We start from the raw sequence: 23,003 nt of genomic DNA on the forward strand, positions 1-23,003 counted from the left end.
TATCAGTACCAGTATACTATCCTCTATTGTCTGGCTCTTACTATTGTTACAAATAGTTTGCTTTAAATGTGCCTGAGGAAATTGGCTAGGATTCCACTGACTGGTGACCCCATACAGAGAAAACTAAGAGCAACCAGCTGAAACACTACACAAACTGAATTTACGAACTGACACCCCAGGATTGCAAATAAGTTTATGCAGGGCAAACAAACAGAAACTTTAATACAAGGTACACAGAACATAGAAGAACATCAAAATTCAATAGCCTTCACTCTACGTTTGCTGAACACCTTACTACCCTGAAACACAGCCCAACAAACATCATCATTGATTGAAAATTCTTGAATGCAGCAACAGTCCCCCACACTAACTAATAATTGAGGAACTCTTTCAAATTCAAAAAGCCATAATTGAAGGAAAACAAGTAACAAATGATTACACATTTCTCTGCAATGGAACTCTGTTCTCTGCACGCAAAGAACTATCAACAGCACCAGTCCATAAACACCCGAAGCACCTCTTCCAAACACACTACAAGACACACACACAACAAATGAACAAAAAATCAGCAACTAAAATAAAAAGTAGTAATTCAATAAAGTAAAACACAAACATTCGCACCTCACCCCCCCCCCCCCCACCCGCGATTCTGTACACACACACACACTCTGTTCTCTGCAGGCAAAGAACTATCGGACAGCACCAGTCGATAAACACCCCAAGCACCTCTTACAAACACACTAATAGACACACACACAATAAATGAACAAAACATCAGCAACTAAAATTAAAAGTAGTAATTCAATAAAGTAAAACACAAACATTCGCACCTCACCACCACCCCCCACCCGCGATCTATACACACACACACACACACACACACACACACACACACACACACACACACACACACACACACAAAATGCCAGATACACAAGATTCAAAACTCCAGCCCAGAAAGCATCCGGCTGTTTAGCTATAAACAGTAACATTAAAAGCTGTTTAGTATAGGCCTTCACAACAAAGATAATGGGGAAACCATGAAAAGTAATTGAAACATATTGGAAACACATCACATAAAGACAGCCTATCACTCAGTTAATGGTAGACATAACCATAACACGCCCAGTCGTCAATTTTAGGAGTAAATCACTGCTCTACGTTAAGTTCTATACGTGGTTCCACATGACAAAGTTCGAAACAAAACAACAGCATTAAATTACATAAAACCCATGAAATCCATACATATGACGACAAGGTATATATAGAAAATTTTGTCTATTTTTCATATTTGTAAATACTGTCTTTAAAAACTCAAATTTATTTGTGTACCAGTAGTAAGAAGTATTTCTCCTGTTAATAGAAGGTAACAAAAACTCACTGACTATGGTGAAACCTCAGTGAAACATGTCTGGAGAATTAAAAAAAAAAGGAAAAATTGAGTTTTGCTCAAGGCGACCCTCTCCAAAAACAAATCTGTTTGGAAGCAAATACGGACAGAAGAGCTTCAGCCTCAAGATGAAAATTTAGCTAGGTTACTAATGTGAAATTAAAATAACACAAAACTAACTTTACACTTCAGCGCAGATTTTAAATGCAAAAATCTTTTTATTTGCTTTAGTGCTACAACGGCGGCACTTTGCAGCGTATTTCTCCGTGTTATGTCACTTTATAAACTACGTTTTCGCCTCCTGCTTCTGTAAAGTTTGGAAGGTAGGAGACGAGGCACTGGCAGAAGTAAAACTGTGGGGACGAGGCCTGAGTCGTGCTTGGGTAGCTCAGTTGGTAGAGTACTTGCCCGCGAAAGGCAAAGGTCCCGAGTTCGAGTCTCGGCCCGGCACACAGTTTTAATCTGCCAGGAAGTTTCAAGCCGCCGCATGCAAATCGATACTGTGATTATAAAAGAGTTCGCACCTAAAAAAAAAAAAAAAAAACCTTATAAAAGGTACAGTTTTGTGAAGCACGAAACTTGTGAAAATTGCGAGCATTAAAAAAAGTTTCTTAAAAAGGCGTTGTTTGATTTTTTTGCAATAAAAGTTTTGACTATATAAAAAATAGCGAATTTTAATACGAAGGTACTGGAGGAAAAAGCAAACGAACTCTTTCCATGGGCCCAAAAATCCTAACACCGGACCTGAGTCTCGGTAGAGAAAAAAATTTCAGTCTCATTTGTTTCAGTATTTTGTATTTCAGGTCTCCCCTGATCGTTTTGATTTTTGTGTGTGTCATATTCGTTCGTATTAGCTGTATTCCAGGCAAATGGTCGCTAAATATTAATTTGATTAACGTAGCATGTAACTACATTAGAGGTAAAATTCACGCACCTCGAGGCACTGTGACAGCGGGAGCCGGCGCAGTCAGAGCTGCGAGGCGCTGTCACGACCAGAAAAGAGCCTACCCCCCCCTCCTCCTACCCCTGCCTGTAGAAAGCACTCTGTTCCGAACAAAAGAAGTCGGCGGAGCGAGCAGATCGCCGGCGCCGTAGCGCTCTCACCCACGGCTGCGGGAGAATGAAGACAAGCTGGGCCACAGGACAGCCACCATCCCGCTTCATCAGTTTTCAGTTACTCCGGACAGAAGCAGAAAAATGGTAAGACAGCGAAAAATCGTCTCCCACCCCTCCTCTTCTACCTCGAGTAGAACGCCTTTTCTTGGAATGTTGTCGCTTCAAAAGAGACTCTACCGCAGCATAAATTCAAAATTTAATAGCAACTCACACACCAATTTTCCTTTTTCTCCCGTCTCATTGCACATGCGCCCCGAAGTTCCGATCTCCCTCCACCCTTAAACATCCTGTACACTGCTGATACTCTGTAAACCCTATTTCTGTGTCTACCTGTTCCAGCACGCTGGAGCCATTGCTGTATTCTAATACCATTCACCTAAAACCCCAACGAAATCCTCAACTCAGTTTCATCTACCTTACCTACTGGTGCAAACTGAGATCCTCAACGTCTGCAAGATACAGAAATCTACCGCCAGTGTACGACAATGAGACGAAATGACAGTTGAAGGGTTAAAAAGAGCTCGTGCATCTGAAAGAAGAGACAGACATGAAATGTAAAACTATTTCTATGCTCAATGCTTTTATACACCAAATTCCTACTGACGTCGCGCCGTAACGTGCAGTGTATGTCTGCTACTAGCGAAATGGCTCTGAGCACTGTGGGACTTAACTGCTGAGGTCATCAGTCCCCTAGAACTTAGAACTACTTGAACCTCACTAACCTAAGGACATCACACACATCCATCCCCGAGGCAGGATTCGAACCTGCGACCGTAGCGGTCGCGCGGTTCCGGACTGTAGTGCCTAGAACCGCTCGACCACACCGGCCGGCTGTTATTAGCACCGAAGCTGGAACGATATGTGACCGCTAAAGTCTTCGGATCATGGTTGTTCAGGAATGCAACGACACACGGTGCCAATCTATTCCAAGCAGTTTTAAAGTTTCTGCTTCTAACACCACAGATTATACATACCTAGGAAGCAGGCAGTCAATAGCTCTAGGCTTTGCGAGAGAATTTGTTAAATGACCCTTTTAATAATCGACACTAATTTGGCAACAAATATCGGCAGTTTATGGCACAGAGTGGGCTCGTGAGTATCTGACTCCGCGAGAGTAAAGTTACCTTTCGGATTTAAGTCGCACAGGGTTTTTTGTGTGTTTTTCCCCCAAACTATGTCCGCGGATTTCTCCGGTGTAAACTAAGACAAAGACAATCTCCAAGTAACGTCTAAAGCTCAGAATTCTGTCTGTGCACTCTAAATTTTTGAGTTGTGTCCCACTTCAAGAAAATTCTGCAAGTTGGAAACTTACGCTTCCGCAGCGAACTGTGGCTTTCCAGAGACCCAAAGACTTTCTCAGTGACTTCTGCTTACCTTTGTGACTGAAATGACACGCGAATGTCACTCAGGAAACCACGGGTTCACATACTGTCCTTTTCTCTGCACGTGCAGACCGTATAGAACCGCGTCCCCTTTCTGTCTCCAGATCCATTAGATTTACTATCCAAAAATAAAGATGAAAACTTCATCTAACAACCTACATTAAAGCTACTGGGCCCGCTGTGAGTCTGCTTCAAAACCGCATCTACCCACACCAAACACAGCGCTTTTCGCACTTACTGTTCAAGCAATCGTTTGCGTGGGGCGTTCAGTAAGTAATGTACCGCATTCTTTTCTTGGTCAATTTGGACTGAAAAAATGAGAAATTCGCTCTGGGTCATCGTGGAATATCCCAGCACCAGCTTCTATAGTTTCACGAAGTTTCGATAGGTGGCAGCGCTGCACGTAGCCTTGAAACTCTGTGCTGAAGGTGCGTTCCAAGCAGAAAGCTGTCATTGAATTGCTTTTGCAAACCAGAGCACCGCAGATATTCGTAGGCTCTTGCAGGCTGTCTACGAAGACCTGGCAGTGACCAAAAGCACGGTGAGTCGTTGGGAGAGGCGTCTGTCACCATCGAAATACGGCAGCGAAAAGCTGTCCGGCGTCCCGCCTGCCGGCCGGCCGCACGCAGCTGTGGCCCCTGCAATGCTGGAACGTGAGGACACTCTCATTCTACGGGATCGAGGGATCACAATGTGACACACCTCGCTGCACAACTGGACGTCTCTCTGTTGCGGTAACGTGTAGAGGGTTCCTCGCCGCGTAGCAGAAGACCATAAAGAGCAATGAATTACCGTCTGTGCGGAACCGCTTACACGTTACGAGTCTTATCGTGACAATTTTTTGTCGAGCATAGGCGATGAAACGTGGGTTCATTACTTTAAACTAAAAACAAGGCGGTAATCCCCGTAGTCGCGCAGCATCACCTCCCCTCTGAAGAAAACGTTCAAAATGGGGCCCTCAGCCGATACAGCCATGGCGATGGACTTCTGGTACTCTGAAGTAATTATTCTGTTTGGCGTCCTCACTTACGGTACAACGATAAACTCTTGAAGTATCTTGCGCTACCGCCAGGAATTGAAGAAACGACTTCAGCGTGCTTGTCGCCACAAGAATGCAAACTAACTTCTTCTCCATGACAGCGTAAGGGCTCACCCGAGGGGAGTTCTCAAAACTTAATTGGACTGTTGTTCAGCATCCACCGTACAGAGCGGATCTCACACCTCTCGAGCTCCATTGGTTTGCCCCAACGAAGAGCGCTCTCCACGGGAAGTGGGGAGGCTGCTGATCCAGCAAAGACGTTGACCGCTGAGCCGCACAGTACCACGCGGCCATACAGGCCCTCCCATTAGAGCTGCGTGAGGTCGTCGCATCGAACGGAAATTATCTATAAAAATAGGGTTTCGTAGCCAAAAGAGTGAGGAGGCATTTGTGGAAGTGAAATCCTGAATAAAACTAACCTGATTTCGGAAAAATATGTGTTGCATTACTTATTGAACGCTTCTGGTATTGAATTTCTCTTACCACAAACTGCTATACTTTGATTAATGTAAAAGATATCATTAAAGCGAAGCACGAGCCTATTCATTTCGAAAGGATATTATCTCGTGTGTCTATTGGCAATGACCACACAATGTTTGGCTAGTTCTTACAGAATATGTAACTTAATTGTGTTTAAGACTTGAAATGAAATTAATTTTTACAAGCAGGTATACCTCAGACTCTTTAGATGTAGTCAGCGTTTGTATTACTATTCACTATAGTATCTTATTTTGAATTTTTGTTAGTGTATTCTAAAATCAAAAGGAGCAGCTAGTACTATGTAAGACAGGTATCGTAGCTCCCATAGTCGTAACGTAGCACAAGAGAGCATATATACAGGGTGAACATTAGTGAAACCGACATGCTGTAAGAATGGATTCCCGACTGGAAAGGGCCTATGAGCGTCTGTCCGGAAATGCATCGTTGCCACGCTAGAAGGCGCTGAGAAATGAAAGTTCCTCTGATCGAGTGCTGCGTGTTACTTGTGTGTTGGAAGCTGTGTGTTTGACGCAGCGTACTGTGAGCAGCAGAATGGTCCGGTATTCATGTTGGCAACAAGCAGGTAGGGTGTTTGTGTGCAGCCAAGTAGATGCAAACGGTCGAGAGCATCATGGTTCTCCATATCTGTAAGACAGTCCGCCGCCTCCCTGCAAATTGGTCTGTCTGAAAGAACCCATGATCACGCAAACTCGGAGAAAGACATGTAATGTTTTGTGATGTGGTTGGAGTCTCTGAGGGTACTTGTTTTGGTATAGCCGTGCTGCCTTTCGGCGTTCCCATCTACTTGGTCGTACACAGTAATCGACACGTACACCGGACCATTCTGCTGCTTACATCATGCTGCGTCAATAACACACATAGTCTGCAACACACAAGGAACACGTGGCATTCGGTCAGAGGAACTTCCACTCGTCACCGACGATGCATTTCCGGACACATGTTCACGGGAGCTTATCTCCTCCATTTCCAGTCAGCAGTTTGTCGCACCTGAATCAACAATGCAGGAAGTAACCGGTCGCGCCGACACAGCAAGTGTTCGTACACACGGTGCGTGGTGACCAGCACCGCGTACGATGGTCAGTTCCGTTCGGACCGCTGTTCTGACGGCTGTTGGGGCCGTTTCGCGAGCCGAGGTCTCGGCCTGTCACGTGGGGGCGTTGTTCCACTGTCTGCTGGCTGCCGCTGCCGGTGTGACGTTACGTGGTAGAAGTAGGGTCGAGCGGGCGAAGGTCACGCGCTGCAGGCTTGAGAGTTCGAGATGTCTAGCGCGCAGTTTCGTGCGAGTTTGCTGGTGCGTGGTACATTATTGAAGCAGTCTTTATGTCGAGTCTAGTTGCTATATCGTAGTCATTACAGAAAATGAATATAAGCTGTTCTAATAGTCATGCTGCCGCGTTCAAAAATGTTGCTTCTAAAATTCCAAGCGTACTTTATCATTGTTTTGCAACAGACGTCGTGCTGTAAAACACATGGTAGCTTGCTGAAAGCGAAGGGATAAACATAATGTGACCCATGCGAGAACATTTCATTCCAGAGCGTCTGTCAGTTAGGACAGTGCCGAAGTTCGAGGCCGTAGCATCGCAGAAAACACCTAAATAGCACGGTGACAATCTTCAGCCTACAGCATCGTGTTCTAGTGCTACACAAGATACGTTACTAGTTAAGATTAGTTTACTGGGAACGAAACACTATAAATATAAATCACGAACATTTTGGTCACTCAAATTGTGGACTGTTTCTCATCTCTCTTAATAACACTACTTAAGCAAAAAAGAGCATGTTTAAAATAATTTATCTTTTATTCTAGTTCATAATTTGAAAGAGAGGGTCGATGTTACACCAGATCCGAGCAGAAGAGTGCTGCTGGTACGTTAAAATCGCTTTCTCCGATGGTCCATCCACAGAGCTGATCGTCGATCCTGAGCTGTTAAAAAAGGAAAAAAGAAATTAAAGACGCTTTCTAAAAGTAATAGAATACATCTAGGAAAAAGAAATTGCGCTTCTGGGGACGACGTAGTATCTGTAGTTCGGCACTGAAAGACGAAGACGTGGCAGGCTATGTCGGCTTCAAATGTAAAACATCTGATAGTTCGTTAGGGACAGTAGAAAATCCAAAAAAATTCAGAATCTATGGGGTATTTAAGGAGGTGTCACTTGGCCGAAACCTGAACCGCTGGCGGCAATACTAGAGTCCGAAAATATTTTCGCAGCTTTTCTTGGAGCAACTGCGTCAAAGTGCAGCAGGGTAATGAAACAATTAGTATCCACAATACACTCCCAGTTTACCAAATCAAGCTGAAAGATTATTGTGCTGTATGTTAGGACAAACATATTAATCTGAACAGGCAATCTGTATAGGAGACATAAAAAAGAAATCAGCCAGGAAAAAACAGCTTTTGGTAGCGCCATATTCTGCAACCACAGATTAATTTGCAGCGCGACTGTTGTAAGGTTAGGGATACATCGTAGTTACATTTTACTTCGAAATATCTATCCAATTAAGCCGGCCGGAGTGGTCGTGCGGTTCTAGGCGCTTCAGTCTGGAACCGCGTGACCGCTACGGTCGCAGGTTCGAATCCTGCCTCGGGCTTGGATGTGTGTGATGTCCTTAGGTTAGTTAGGTTTAAGTAGTTCTAAGTTCTAGGGGACCGATGACCACAGATGTTAAGTCCCATAGCGCTCAGAGCCATTTGAACCATTTCTGAAGTCGGCGTCACCGCTGTCCTTCTCGAGACGTCATGCGCGGTAAGTAACGGCGCCTTACTCCAGGAATGGCGTACCTCTAGTGTATTCTGTATACCCTGGGCATTACACGCTCTCCGTTTAGTGCTTGAATTGATCTCTGTATTAATCTAGTATAATATTCGCAAGAAAGACGCTTTACAATTAAACAGTTCTTTAGCGGTGCATAAATACGAAATGTGTGATAAAAAGTACAAGTGTAACTGTATCACAGTTCTTCCTGTCTTATTCATCCGATGAGTCCTCAGAATTAAAGTGATAAATACTGCGAATTACTGGATGTGGCGCATATGGCGCATTGCAAAAGAGAAAGGTCTGGTAAACGCGGCGACACGTTCTCGGACCCAGACAACGTGCTTTCTTCTGAGACGGCTGATTTGCAGAATCAACGAATGATAAATGTGCAGCATTTATACACCTACGTCTCACTAGGAAAAAAGGGCAATGTTGATTACGAGTGAACTAGGCAAAGTGATTAGCTCACTGATTTCTTTCAACTAACACAATGTCAGTGAAAAATACAGGTAGCATTTTTAACAGTATGCCAGAAGGAAAACAATTCGGTAGAATACCTAACCAAAAAGCACTTTAATAAGTTCTAAATCATCTGAACAGGAAAGGACTCGTGGACCGGAAATGAGAGTATATTCTGCGAGCTGTTGACAATGCAAACTTCGAAACCCCTGAGTCATCGTGAATCAACAATAGACGAGGATGGTAATGAGCCCCTAACACAAATTCTGCACTGTATTTTTTGAAGATTGCAACAGCGAATTAAAAGATGTAATTGCAACAAGTGAGGAAAATTTCTGGGTACCACTCATAGAAATTCTGAAAAATAAAACAAGAAATCTGGAGAAGAATTTAACGGGAAATCAAAAAAAAAAAAAAATAGCGGGCGACGTTTAAGCGCTAAAAAGGGGATTTGTAGTACACCAAAGTTGTACAACTGACTGTGTTCTGGACAGTCGATGCCATCACCAATATCACGCCACCACGATGGCCGATGTCTCACCGCCCTCCCACCCCTCCTTACCTGCCCGCAACCTTCCCTGCTTCACCCATTACCTAACCTACTCTAACTCCCCACACATTCCCACTTCTCCCCTCCGATACATCCTCCCTATAACATCACTGATGACATCCCCGGATTTTTGTCTACTCCTATGACATGCACTGTAGTCGTATTCTTCCTAATAGACCAGCTAACATGTTTATAAAATGGAGGAAAATTCAAAAATCGATAGCAAATTCAAAAATGGCGAGAAATTTAAAAGCAGGTCTATTTTCCTAGAGTTCCCCCCTCAGCCCCCCTCCCCCCCCCCCCCCCCCCCGGCGTAGCGCAATGGTATCATTATCCCAAGTATAAATTGGCAGGAAACTAAAAAATCTAAGACATCATGGAGGTGGAAGTAGGTCACTTGTACCAAGTATAGAATTCAAGATAGCCACCAGGTTTTCACCTGATGCCACAGTGGAAGTAGTGCTGTTGACTTAAGTATAAATTGGTAAGAAAACTAAGATGGTGAATTACCTTGTTGTTGGAAGTTGGTCAGTTGAGCTAAGTATAGAAGTCAAGACGGATAGCGGTTTTCTCCTGACATCACTCATCAGAGATCAAGGATGTTTGTTTCCTCTCCAGGTCAAATCCAGCCTGTTTGACAAAACATGTTTTTCCCCTGTCATTCTGAGCCTCTATGTAAGTAAATATTGTTTTCATTCTACAGTAGTTAGTAACCAAACTACACTTCCTGTTGACCTACTTTCACCAACATCATCCCCCCCCCCCCCACCCTCACCCCAATCACCCTAATTATTATGAATTATATTTGTAGCAGTCACGTCGCTTACAGAATTCAAGATGGTCACTGCACTCCTACCCCGCCCACCCTCTCCATGATCTCACACACACAGCTTTTCCACTTGTGCTACACTGGGAAATGATAGTAGTGCTTATGTCTGTATTTAAATAAACGCCACACCAGGGAAGGACCCTCCATGTGCACCATGAAATTCAGGCTGTGTCAAGATGTAGCTCCTGCTGACGGCCGACCAGGGAAAGGCGCCCATTGCCACCACCACGGATTTCAAGCTACGACCAATGCCAAGTCCATGAGCCCTTAACTCGTAGTAGCTTCTCGCAGTGACAGCACAATCCACAGAGACACAATATGCGTGTTGTCGATTGAAATGTCTAATGCAAAGTTGGAGAATAGCAGTCTTACACTATTATGTTGTTTGTGATGGTACTACAAAAAAAAAAAAAAAAAAACCATGGCTCCGAGCACTATGGGACTTAACATCTGAGGTCATCAGTCCCCTAGAACTCAGAACTATTTAAACCTAACTAAACTAAGGACATCACACTCATCCATGCCCGAGGCAGGATTCGAACCTGCGACCGTAGCAGTCGCGCGGTTCCGGACTGAGCGCCTAGAACCACTCGACCACCGCGGCCGGCGATGGCACTACAGCCAAGGCTCAATGTTACCTACGTAAAATAACAGGACAGCTTGAAAATGCAAGCGTCATGCATTCGCTTTCACCTGTACTGAACAATGACCTGTGGCCCACACAGATGTTCTTCAGGGGAACTCAAAAATCGGCGGTAGCACACTTGTCCTATGGGCAGTATTCAGGCAGTGACTCTGGAAACAGGAAAAAAATACGTTCAGCTACTACAGTTAGGAAATTCTCCATGAAATAAAGTTAGGTGGAGCAAGGATAGAGGCTATTAAACCAGAAGTAACCTGCATTGTTTGTGTAACTTTGCCATAAACCCGTAGTTTTTATATACAGCAAAGTATCGAGCAGATATGTAAATGAAACACGCTTATACTTATTTACAAGTGTAATTGGCAGTATAAAGGGGTGAGTGCAAAGACAGGTATACATCAGGTGACACATCACTTCCAGCGATATGATAATGTCATAACTGATAAGTAGTAGGATACCAAGGAAAGAGCATGAGTTGAGATGATTTTATGACACCTGATTTCACGTTGCACTTCCATTGTCAGTTTTCTCACTTGGGCTCCTTATATTCAAGATCATCCCCGAATTCTCCCTTTCTCAGGAAACTATTGGGAATTGATCACGGTAACCCAGAGGAATACCAACGCCCTCCTCCACCTCTACACCTCCCCCCCCCCCCCCTCTAGACTGCTGAGACTAAAGAACTCCCTCCCTACGATTACCTTTCATAACTGGGACTCTTGAATGTGTCACATTCACTATGGATCTGGGCAGCACAGGGAGAGGTTCTATGGTGCATCTGTTTGTCAGTAACAAGTTACGTTAAGTGATTTCACTTGAGTTCCATTTTGTTAACAACAATTTGAAATACGCCATTTGCGGCACCAGCAGAAGCCACATCCTGGAAAACATGTAAATACACTCATTCTGCCACAGTATAATATATTTATCCATATTTCCAGATTTTTTCGTATTTCCCCAAATTTAAATATTTTTCACGCATTTTCGAATTTTTTCCGTATTTTCAAAACTTTTTACACATTTTCCCATATTTCTTCACGTTTTGTCGGATTTATGAGAGCTCCATCCTGCTATTCTGGATATTGTGTCTAAGTCATGATGATCTTAGCCAGTCACAGCGCAGCCTGTTTTAGAATTATTTATCATTGGTATTGAAGCAATTCCTCCACGTCTTCATCTTTTACAACTGTCGTTCACTGTGGCACTGGGCTAAATAGGGAGAGGTTCAGGTTATGTCTATTTGTTAATAAGAGTTATGTTAAGCCATGTCACTTGAGTTCTAATTGTTTATTTATTTATTTTGCGTATGACAATACAGCGACAATATTTTATATAAGTACAACAATATGTAAACGAAATGTATAAAACAAAATAATATGTAAATAGTACATGTGTACAAAACAAGCAATAGCACAAGAGGATAAAGTACAAACACTCAATACAAAACAACTACACGTTAAAATCTTGGCAAGCCTGACTAGAATCTCATTCATATATTTAAAGCTCAATATCTAGATTGCAGAGCCAATCCAAAGCAGAGGGTTTCACATATATAACCTCAGAGACAGGTCCGTCGTATCTTCTTAAGGGGCATTCCTCAATAATATGGCGGACGTTCTGTTCTGGTCCTCCACAGTAAAACGCTGGTGAGTAGCATGGACCCCTCTGGTACTTATATGCATTGCATATTGCATGGCCCGTTCTGATACGGTTTGATTTAGTCCAGGTACATCTCTTCAGGTCAAAGCCCGGTAATTTCAGAGTAAGATCTTGGATACCTTGTTCATTAATTCCAGAATCATTCCAAAAGTGCCACCATTGCTCCTTGATGTCAGGTTGATGTTCTTGTGTATTAACCCATATAGGTTTCCGTGACTTCAAGCGGGTCGATGATATTTCGTTCAAAACATCATGGATTGGTATATTTTGTGGGTAATCTGAGTCATGACTTTTGACCACTCTCTTGCTGCTGCTTCTTGCCTTCTCAATTGTGTAGGTGGGACATTGCTTAGAGTATGCAGCCAAGGGACTGGGGTGGATTTAATAGTACCTGTTATTATCCTCATACACTCGTTCAACTGGACGTCGATTTTCTTAGTGTGAGTGCTCGAATGCCAGACAGCAGAGCATTATTCGGCAACAGGATGTACCAGGGCTATTGCGGCAGTAGGTACGGTGGATGCTTGAGCTCCCAAAGTCGAGCCAGCCAATTTTCTCAGGATATTTTTGCGACTCTTTAGCTTTTGGCTTACGTTTTCTAGATGTTTTTTGTAAGTCAGGGAGCGGTCTAGTGTTATGCCAAGGTATTTGGGGTTGAAGTTGTGTTTGACTCTTTGTTCACAGAAGTTCACATTCAGTTCCTGGTGGGCCATTTTATTCTTCAAGTGGAAAGCACACACCTCAGTCTTGCTTGGATTAGGGCAGAATCGCCATTTTGTATAGTAGGAATTCAAGGACTCCAGATCTTCTGTGAGTACGTTCTCTCCTTCCCCAAGCGTTTTAGTTTGTACAACTAGTGCCAAATCATCGGCGTAGAAAAATTTCCTGCTTACTGTATTTGGCAAGTCGCTAATATACAAATTAAAAAGGGTTGGAGCCAATAAAGATCGTTGAGGATGGCCATTTTTTATTTTATACGATCTGCTGGTGTTGTGGCCTATGCTCACTTTGAAAGACCTGTTCGTCAGAATGTTGTACATTAAGGTTACCAGTTTTAAACTAGGTATGTGTCTTTTGAACTGAAGCATACAGTGCCGTATGCCGACGACAGATCAACAAAAGCTATACATGACTTCATCCTGTTCTGGAATCCGCTTTCTGTATATGATGTTGAGGCTAAAACTTATTCACAACAGCTCCGCTTGTTTCTGAAACCTGCCTCATATGAGGAGGTTATTCCATCCACGGTGTCCTGAATTCTATTAAGTATTAGGCGTTGCAACAACTTAAAGTATACACTCAAGGGGGCGATGGGGCGGTAGCTAGTTGGATGTTCTGGTGTTTAACGATTGCTAGGGTGTAGACTATTTTAAATTGTGGTGGGACTATTCAAGTGTTTAAAATGTTGGTGTAAAGGTTTCCTAGCCACGCTTTTCCATTAGGTCCGAGGTGTTTTATAGATTCTGGGAATATACCGTCCAATCCCTCCGCTTTGAGTATTTTAAGGTCTTTATCGCACCCTTGATTTCCTCTTCGCTAAATGGTGACGAAAGCGATGTATTGTCATTCAGAGTTCTATCAAGTTCTTGTAGTTCTTCTTTAGTTTCTGCTCCAGTTGTTGGATCAAGAGGGATTTTCTCGGCCCGCGCCTTTATGTGCATTGCCATCTCCGACGGTTTTATTTTAGGTTCCTGGTGGCGTGCTGAAGAGGAGTTACCAAGTTTCCTCAATAATGACCAGGCTTTTCTGCTGGAATGTGTAAAATTCAGCTGGGACCTGGGCACCTGCCACTTGTGTTTTCTGTGTGTCTTTAGTCCCTCTGATATTTGTCCGCTGATTTCACGGTTTCCTGTTTCTTGGTATTTATCATAAAGTTTGTTAATATTATTTTCGCAGCAAGGAATATACTGTTGTCTAACTCCGCGTGGTATATTCCTTTTGGCTGCAGCGATGACGACTCCAGTGAATCGTTTATAGTTTTCTTGCTTTGGGGTATTCCAGCGCAAATTTTGATCAACTTCTTGAGCATATTTTGCCCAATTGTCTTTCTTAAAGTTCCATCGCGGTTTATTGATAGATTTTACTACTGGGATTTGGAGGCCTATGTTAAGTATGGTGGGACGATGTTGGCTCTTCGGAAAGTGTTTCAGGACTCTGTTTTGTATTGCTTAGTGGAACTCTGTTCTGATCAGTGGACACAATGCAGAGATCAGGATTGGTATCTATTTGCCCTCTGGCCGATTGAAATGTCTTAGGGTCCTTGTCATCATATATCACGTACATGTCTTGTGCTTCAGTCCACTCAGACAGAGTTTCTCCGTTTTCGTCGACGTTGCCATACCCCCAGAGAGTGTGACGGCTATTAAAATCCCCCACATACACGCAGAGGTTGGGCAGTACTGGTATAGCTGGTGTTGTCCATTTATTTGTGGGGGCTTATAGACGGCTGCTATGGTCATTCCATTAAGTTCAATAGCAATTATTTCTATGTCATAAATTTCTTGGCGTATCACTTCGATGTACCCAGCAATGTTGCAACCAAGATACAGAGCGGATCCATGAATGTGCGATGGCAGTGCTGCGACCATCCTGTAGCCTGGAATGGTGCATGCTGTTATGCGCTCCTGCACTTGATGAGTTTGTTGGAGTGCTATGATAATCGTTAGCCATCTTGCTTATGTAGTCACATTTATCCCTTGTCAGGCCTTCTACATTAATTTGCCGAACACGGACGATGGGTCCAATATCTTTAGTATGTTGGCTCTCAGAACAGCCTTTCTCGATGATAGCATTCTTCTTTTTATTGTTTTGTCGCTGTGTGTGGCCGTGAAGATCAATGGTCTAGTTTGGCCGCCATTTGTGTAGACTTCCTGCCGTCCTGCTATCGCAGTCCGTTCCCGGGGTGCACCGTCTTGGAGGTTTCCTACACGTCGTTCTAATTGTTAATAGCAATTTACTATTACATCATTCGAGACACCAGCTGAGACCACACCTGGGCACATATGTAAATACCCTCATTATTGTACATTTTACACAACTATACGTATTTAATTAAAATTTTCCAGTTTTTCCACAGTGATACGTACAGGGTGTTTCAAAAATGACCGATATATTTGAAACGGCAATAAAAACTAAACGAGCAGCGATAGAAATGCACCGTTTGTTGCAATATGCTTGGGACAACAGTACATTTTCAGACGGACAAACTTTCGAAATTACAGTAGTTACAATTTTCAACAACAGATGGCGCTGCAAGTGATGTGAAAGATATAGAAGACAACGCAGTCTGTTAGTGCGCCATTCTGTACGTCGTCTTTCTACTGTAAGCGTGTGCTGTTCACAACGTGCAAGTGTGCTGTGGACAACATGGTTTATTCCTTAGAACGGAGGATTTTTCTGTGGATTATGCAAGATGGTGCCCGGCCACATCGCACGGCCGACGTCTTTAATTTCCTGAATGAATATTTCGATGATCGTGTGATTGCTTTGGGCTATCCGAAACATATAGTAGGCGGCGTGGATTGGCCTCCCTATTCGCCAGACATGAACCCCTGTGACTTCTTGCTATGGGGACACTTGAAAGACCAGGTGTACCGCCAGAATCCAGAAACAATTGAACAGCTGAAGCAGTACATCTCATCTGCGTGTGAAGCCATTCCGCCAGACACGTTGTCAAAGGTTTCGGGTAATTTCATTCAGAGACTACGCCATATTATTGCTACGCATGGTGGATATGTGGAAAATATCGTACTATAGAGTTTCCCTGACCGCAGCGCCATCTGTTGTTGACAATTGTAACTACTGTAATTTCGAAAGTTTGTCTGCCTGAAAATATACTGTTGTCCCAAGCAAATTGCAACAAACGGTGTATTTCTATCGCTGCTCGTTTAGTTTGTATTGCTGTTTCAAATATACTGGTCATTTTTGAAACACCCTGTATTATTACAATGTTATGTATTTTATCAAACTATATGAGTTCTGTATCAACACCACATCAACACTGAACTCATTGGGTAAAATAATGATGTCTCATTATATTAATGAAATCATAGCAAATTCTGTAAATACTACCAATTTCCTACCAAAGATACTGTATATTTAAGAAATATCACACTAAGGTAGATAAACCCCCTGCTATTGTGGCACAGCATTACTAGATTGCGTGAGACCATAGTAGAATTCTCGTGCTTCCAACCAAAGATAATGTATCTATAGCGTAGCGCTACTAAATGCAGACCCAGATATACACTGGTGCGCCAAAACATTATGGCCGCAGCCCTCCGCGACGATGGATACCGCCTGGTGGTGTTGTAGGCACGTGACACAGTAACAAAAGTGTGTAAGCGGAACCGACACCGATGGAGCATCACCCTAGTGAAGATACGGGTATCAAATCGGGGAATCCACTGAGATAAGCGACTTTGACAGAAGGCAGATTGTTATTACCAGAACCTCTGAACGAGTCTCTAGAAAACGGCGAAGCTGGTCGAATATTTACGTGCTACTGTCGTTAGCATCTACGGAAAGACGTAAAAGGACAGAGAAACTACCACTTGGCGCTAAATGGTTGGACGTCCACGACTCGTCACACAACATAAGGTTCGGAGGCTTGTCTACTCTGTACGGTACGATGTATAGCGGCCTGTGGCATCTCTGAGGAAAGAGCACAATGCTGGTTCATGCGTAACAATTTGCATATGTGTTTTCGAGCGTATCGTTCACCGTACATTGTTAAACATGGAGCTCCGCAGCAGACTGCACTTACGTGTTCACATATTGGCCCAATGACATCGGCAATTACGAGTGCAGTAGGCACGGGACCATCAGGATTCGACAGTCGATCAATGGAGACTTGTCGGCTCTTGGTGTAAACCCCTTTTTGCTACACTAGGTCGCTGGTAACCTCTGAAAACGCCATCATCGAGGTGAAGTGCGGCTTGAAGCGTGCAGAGCGCCAGCCTGACGGGAACAGTATCATGTTATGGGAGATGTTACCCTGTGCTTGCATGGAACCTGGGGTAGTGGTCGAAGACACGCTGATAGCTGCGAACCGCCTCCATCCCTTCATTGTTGATTTGTTCACCGACGGCATGTCATCGTTCAGCACTATATTGTCCATGACACAGAGTCAGAATCATGCTACAGTAGTTCGAGGAGCATTATAGTGGTATCACTTTGAAGTCTCGGCGAATAAATTCGTCTGACTTAAATTCTATGGGACTCATCTGGGACGCTATCGGGCACCATCACCTCCTACGCAAATTAGCGGCCTGTTAGTTAACGCAAATTAAACGACTTCTGCGTGACATCGAATGCCACATGCCTTCACAAACCTACCAACAAACGGACAGGTCCCTGATAAGCAGGATAAGTGATGTATTTCGTCCCAAAGTCGGACAAACAAGCTATTAAGCAGATAGTCATAATGAAACTTCCTGGCAGATTAAAACTGTGTGCCGGACCGAAACTCGAACTTGGGACCTTTGTCAGACGCGGGGAAGTGCTCTACCATCTGAGCTTCCCATGCACGACTCACGCCCCGTCCTCACAGCTTCACTTCTGCCAGTACCTCGTCTCCTACCTTCCAAACTTTACAGAAGCTCTCCTGCAAACCTTGAAGGAATAGCATGCCTGAAAGGAAGGATACTGCGGAGACATGGCTTAGCCACAGCCTGGGGGATGTTTTCAGAATGAGATTTTCACTCTGCAGCGCAGTGTGCTCTGATATGAAACTTCTTGGCAGATTAAAACTGAGTGCCGGACCGAGACTCGAACTCGGGACCTAGTTCTGCAAGGTTCGCAAGAGAGCTTCTGTTAAGTTTGGAAGATAGGAGACGAGATACTGGCAGAAGTAAAGCTATGAGGACGGCGCGTGAGTCGTGCATGGGAAGCTCAGATGGTAGAGCACTTCCCCGCGTCTGACAAAGGTCCCAAGTTCGAGTCTTGGTCTGGCAGACAATTTTAATCAGCCAGGAAGTTTCATATCAGCGCACACTCCGCTGCAGAGTGAAAATCTCATTGTGGAGATGATCATAATGTGTGGAACTGCGAAATTCTAGGAATTGCGAAATTCTTGTATATATAACTTTCCAGGGAATTCAGAAGACAAACTGAATGGCTTTATCATGCAGTAATGCTTGAGAATGAAAAACAAATTGTGTGTTGCTGGGGTATTTTTCTAACCCTAATGGTGCATAATTACGATAGGTGTAATGAGAAGCATGGCCTCCTGAACGGTTTTAATTGTTAGAATGTAATCCATATCATGGTAATGCGTATGAACACAAGTAATCATGAAGAGCTGAGCATAAAACGCGCGTTTAACCACAAAATGCACATGATCAACAATATTACATCCGTTCTGTTTCACCTCTAATTTATGTGAATCATATAAATGAAGAACAGCACTCGCATTTACCTACACTGAAAATTTTAACCCTTCTCGCCAAACAACTTAGTTGGAAATTTGTGGTAAGGTTTTATGGGATCAAACTCCTGAGGTCTTCAATCCCTAAACCTACACACTACTTACATCTAACAACTTATGCTATGGACACCCATGCCCGATGGAGGACTCGAACCTCCGACTTGGGGAGCCCCACGGACCGTGACAAGGAACCTCAGACCGTGCAGGGTAGAATAGTACCTGGACAATGCGACAACCCGTAAGTTCAGAATTGCTACAGCGTGACTCCAGATCAGGAACACTCTTCTGAGTTTAAACACTTCCGTTGGCCACCAAACTCCCCAGACATGAACATTATTGAGCATATCTGTGATGCCTTGCACGTGCTGCTCAGAAGAGATCTCAACCCTCTCGTATTCTTGCGGATTTATGGACAGCGCTGCGGGATTCATGGTGTCAGATTCCTCCATCAGTACTTCAGACATCAGTCGAGTCCATGCAATGTCGTGTGGCGGCACTTCTGCATGCCTGCGGCAACCGTACACGATACTAGGCAGGTGTACGAGTTTCTTTGGTTCTTCAGTGTAATATCAAATAGTCAAAATAATACATTACGTGCTTGCTGTAATTGCAGCACTAGTTGCTAACAGTAGATTTGAATGAAGAAATGTATACAGATACAGAAGATTTATAAATCTGTTATTCTTCAGTTGAATGTTTATTCAGAAGACGTCTAGCCCACTATGAAATGTTTGTTAATGTTATTCGACTGGTAAACACACAAAATGGGGTCAGTTCATGAGTGAAGTAGTTGTAGTAGTTGAAGCTGGAGCTCCGGAGAGGTGATGCTTGTATCTCATTGGCAGCGGCGTAAAAGTTCGTGGCAGCGCCCTCGTTCTGCAGTGGCGACTGTAGCAAACGCGGCGGCTGACTGGGGGCCGGATAACGGCCGATACCGCAGAGTGGTATTGCGAGACGCATCTCAGCCACAATTAAGGTGCCTATGCTGCCCATGTTAAAATCACTAAGTTTGAGGGACATTTATGAATAAACTACCAAATAGAAAAAATTGAATTCTTTTTACATATAGAGTGGTTTATTATTGCAGTTATGACAGAGGGATTTTGGAGTATCTTTTCTAGTTTCCTTCCAATTATTTTTTTTTAATGACCCAATTTTTTTTACAAATAATTGCTTTATAATTAAAGTGAAATGAAACTACTGAACATATTGGCAAATGGCTGTGTTACAATGTAAGCTTGACCACTAGGCGTGGTGTGTAAAAATTTCATCTCTCTAGCTACAGTGGATTTTGAGAAAATGTTCCTTATATTCGAAAAATTCTAATATACGGGAAATGGCTATCGAAGTTTCTTAATACATTCCTGCACTATAGGATGGATTATCAGGGTCTTCTTCTTCATCCTCCAAAAGCTTCCTCTTCTGCCTTCTTTTCTGGCATGTTTTTCCATCATACTTCATATACCTTTCTCTTCTTTCTGCTTCTCTTATCCGTTCTCTGTCAATATTTCTTAGTGTTCATACAGTGTTCACCCCAGCTGTAAATCCTAATGCCTTCAGAACTTCACACTTCACACTGTGCCCTTAGTTGTAGGTTGCTATTGCATCATAAATGCTGAAGTGTAGTGTTTTTAAGCTTACAAACACCCTTTCAGGAATCACTTTCCAAATTAAATTGTTTACACTCTCATTAGGATTCAGCGTCTTTTCGTGTAGACATTTGTGTAACAATTCTGGCTGTGCTAAGTCATGAAAAATTGGTTTTATTGCATTTATCACAGCTGCTGGCAAACCAAGTTTGTCAACATAGTCCTTTTTGCATTATATTTGCACCAGGAATCTTCTGGGCACAGGTTGTGTTGAGGGTATTCATTGGAAGAGGTAGTATGAAGGAACAATGCCCACATTGCTTTTCGCATGTCATTAACATTACTAGTATTTTGCCTTATAGCATACCCATAGTATCTCTGTAGACATTCAATCACCTCATCAGTAACCTTGCCTCTCCCTCCTATTGTCTTTCCATCACTGAGCTTACTTGAACCCAAGTTTGTTTGAGCCTTCGAAGCCGCGCACCATTATGCTTGTGCACGTGCCCAGTGCATTCCAACTTTTCAACTACAAATTCATTTCCATATGGTTTCACTTTCTCTATAGTCTTGGAACCTTTGGAGTCATCATCCCCAAGGTAGTACTTGTACCTAACGTTGTATCTGGGAACTGAACATTCAAAAATTTGTCTCAATCCATCCACTTCCATTGCTCCACTTGATCCACTAAAATTTGCCTCACAGGTTCCACTGTGCTCTTTTGATTTTATTTTTGCAACTACAATGTTTTGATAATATTGCAACATCTATCACTTTTTCACTATCATCACAAGTAGCAGTTACAACCCAATTCAGGGATTTATGACCCCTCTTTTGCCAGGAACCATCTAATGCCACTACCAAATCCCTAGAACCACTGTTCATTTCTACAGATTCCTCCACTGCTTCCTTCATGGTTTTCAAAGCCACATCTTCAACAGAGGATCCTACCAGTTCACAGTAGTACCCAAATTTGCTTGGAGGCGATGGCAAGTTCATAATACCACAAAACAGTTTACCAGCAGCAGACCCTTTTCCAATGGATCGAAGACCATACACCAGTCGAACATTCACATCAAACACTCTAGATCGTCCATTTTCACCAAAGAGACTGGCATGTGAATTGTAGAAAGTCACTTGATACTTGCAACATGCACAGATTATCTTCATCTCACAAGCTAAACCAAAGTGCTTTGTTATCTCTAGTCCCACTACTACACTTGAACGCATTTTGCACAGAACACTTTCTTTCAGCACAGAAGATAATAGTCCAATACTCAGTACTTCGTTAATATAATTACTGTCACTAACATATTCACGAAATCTGTCACTTCCACCAATCAGCTTCTTGTTAGAAGATGTCACAGGGCTATGGCCGCCCATGTGTTGCTTAGCAAAAGAACGCACTTTTTCAGTAATTGTAGTATCGCAACTTGGTATTAGTGTTAATTTTCTTTTCCCTACGTTCTTCCTCTAAAAAGTGGCATCGTAACTAGAACAACGCTTTACACAAGAAGTATAATACTACCAACAACAGGCGCAACACTGAACTAATTCGAAACGGTAAACAGCAAACAGACGATGTTCCGCGCTCTTCGCGCTTCATTTGTCACAGAAAACAATGTAGGCAACCCTTGCACACTCGCTGTATGCGTAACATAAGGCGCTGTATGCGTAACAGACCGAGAAAATCCCAAGCAGTTCGCCAGGAAGACATGAGGGGGTGTTAGATGCATTCAGCGGCCGTCCATTTCCTCTGCAGGCGTGGGGGAAAATGGTAATAACTACACTTCTAGGGCGAGTAGAACAATAATTCAAAGTTTACATTAAAGAGAAATGTTCCAATTAATTTTTGGTAGCAAAAAAAATCATAATTTTTTGGATCTGACCACCTCTGGCTCCCCTTAAACAAGGAGCTGAATTGTCGCTGCGAGATTTCAGCGCTGTTTCCAACAATCTGCTGAGAGAGTAGCCTTAACTATTTCCTACACAGCGGCTCGCGGGCTACACCAGCAACATACTTAAGCAGCCTTGTTCGTAGCTCTTTTCAGGTATCAGTGGCCTCATTTTCCTCCATACCTGTCTGTAGCCTGGACTTCTTACCCTATAAGACAATAACATCAACTACCAGAAACCGTATAGCACGCAACATTGGATGACAGTCGCCGATCGCCGATGTCGTATCCGCGGAAACGCATCGCGATCTTGTCAGTTGGTTGATGACGACCGACAGAGTCGCAGCTGTTCCAGTTGCTGACCCAGACGTAGAGAAGAAGGACTGTTAAGTGTCATGGTACTGGTACGACAAAGGTAAGTCACAAGTTACGAACAATTTGACGTAATGTGCGTAGCAGCGGCAACTGCATGGATTGTAAGTTAAGGAGCTACATATGACGCTTTTGGCGTGGCTTCAAAACGTTCTAGTTGTGAAATATACAGTACAGACAGCGTGCGTCATCCTACTATCCAACTACATTACTTACTAAGGGACATAAAGATATTCAAAAATGGTTCAAATGGCTCTGATCACTATGCGACTTAACTTCTGAGATCATCAGTCGCCTAGAACTTAGACCTAATTAAACCTAACTAACCTAAGGACATCACACACATCCATGCCCGAGGCAGGATTCGAACCTGCGACCGTAGCGATCGCTCGGCT

The sequence above is a fragment of the Schistocerca gregaria genome, unplaced genomic scaffold (genome assembly GCF_023897955.1).
Source record: "Schistocerca gregaria isolate iqSchGreg1 unplaced genomic scaffold, iqSchGreg1.2 ptg000255l, whole genome shotgun sequence".
In the NCBI taxonomy this organism is placed as follows: Eukaryota; Metazoa; Arthropoda; class Insecta; order Orthoptera; family Acrididae; genus Schistocerca; species Schistocerca gregaria.